At 37.3% G+C, this 1,911-nt stretch overlaps 1 pseudogene; it reads left to right on the top strand.

The window, feature by feature from the left end:
* Positions 1-966: 966 nt before the first annotated feature.
* Positions 967-1,470, top strand: LOC103201604 (annotated as a pseudogene).
* Positions 1,471-1,911: the final 441 nt, after the last annotated feature.

Genomic DNA, 1,911 nt, shown 5'->3' with positions numbered 1-1,911 from the left:
TATTTAGTTGTATAGAATCTGCCAAATTATTTTCCACTGTGGCTCTATCATTTTACATGCCCAGTAGCAATGTATGAGTGATTAAGTTTCTCTGCTTCCTCATCCACATTTGCTGTTTTCACTGTATTTTATTATGGCTATTCTAAAAGATATGTAGTGATATTGAATTATGGTCTTGATTTTCATTTTCCTAATGTTAGTAATGTTGAACATCTTTTCATGTGCTTCTTTTTCCATCTATGTATTCTTTTAATGTCTTTTGCTGATTTTTAATTTTAATTTTTTTTATTGTCAAGTTTTGAGAGTTCTTTATATAGTCTACCTATGAATTCTTTGTCATATATGTGGTTTAAAAATATTTTATTTCATTCTGTAAGTTGTCTTTTCCTCTTTCATTCATATAGCAAACATTTTTAATTTTGATGAAATCCAATTTATTGATATTTTCTGTTACAGGTCATGCTTTTAATGTCATATCTGTTCACTAAGGCCTATATCTCTCTTGTAATCTTCTAAAAGGTTTAAAGACTCATATTTAAATTTATGATCCATTTTTAAGTTAATTTTTGTATGAGGTGTGAGGTTTAGGTTGACGTTCATTTTTTGCCTATGAATGTCCAATTGTTCAAGCATCATCTACCGAAAGAATATACTTTCTCTGTTGAATTGTTTTTGCACCTTTGTCAAAAATTAGTTTACTGGCGGGCGGGAGCCCAGCGCTCCGTGTCCGCATGTGGAGAAGCAGCCGCACTAGTGCGGTGGCGGGAGACACCCCTTTTGCCCTCTGGAGATGCAGCAGCGCTCTCCACTCTCGCGGCCTACATCACCCGCTTAAGCTCCCTGCTGCAGGCGAGGAGGCCAGCTGGTAGGGTTGAGTGGCCTAGCAGAGGGCACAAGAGCTCACGGCGGTGATGACAACGGCGGCGTTGATATCAGTGGTAAGGACGGCCTCAGCAGGCGGGGAAGATGAAAGGTAGCCTGATCGAGCTGGGAGATGTGACACCACACAATATTAAACAATTGAAGAGATTAAACCAGGTCATCTTTCCAGTCAGCTACAATGACAAGTTCTACAAGGATGTGCTGGAGGTTGGCGAGCTAGCAAAGCTTGCATTTTTCAATGATATTGCAGTAAGTGAGGTATGCTGTAGGGAGGATCATTCACAGAATCAGAAGAGATTTACATCATGATACTAGGATGTCTCGCACCTTATCGAAGGAATAGGAACTAAAATGTTAAATCATGTCTTAAATATCTGTGAAAAAGGTGGCACTTTTGACAACATCTATCGGCATGTTCAGATCAGCAATGAGTCAGCAATTGACTTCTATCGGAAGTTGGGCTTTGAGATTATTGAAACAAAGAAGAACTACTGTAAGAGGATAGAATCCACAGATGCTCATGTGCTACAGAAAAACCTCGAAGTCCCTTCTGACCAGAATGCAGATGTGCAGAAGATAGATAACTAAACAAATTACAAATGAACTTTCTTGCACTTGCTTGTCACCAAATAAAAAGACGACCATTGATTTACTCCCTTTTTCTTTTAAGCTTTCCTATCCTCCTCATTGTTTCTCTTTCTTTCTTTCCCTTTCCCTCTAAATACTTCCAAGGACTTTGAAAATCATGTTTGGATTGTTTTAATTTTCTTATTTTTGTGAGATGGTTTGATTGAAGGAAGAAAAAAGTACAGATGTTTAGTTTCACAGCTAAATGATCCCAAAATTTTGGGTGTTAAATAATTTCAGATTTTTTAGCTGATTTTTTTTAATGTCCTGCTTTCACATTGAAGGGCTGAGCCTACAAAATAGCATATATTTCAAGAGACAAAAAGAAGCAGCAACAATATCTTGTTGTTTAATTCAGACAAGTTAGTGTTTGTGGTACTTTGGGTTTGTAAAGACTATTTG

Source organism: Orycteropus afer, unplaced genomic scaffold (assembly GCF_000298275.1).
Source record: "Orycteropus afer afer isolate SDZICR_OR568_19922 unplaced genomic scaffold, OryAfe1.0 scaffold00156, whole genome shotgun sequence".
In the NCBI taxonomy this organism is placed as follows: domain Eukaryota; kingdom Metazoa; phylum Chordata; class Mammalia; order Tubulidentata; family Orycteropodidae; genus Orycteropus; species Orycteropus afer.
This window is presented reverse-complemented; position numbering and strand designations above follow the sequence as displayed.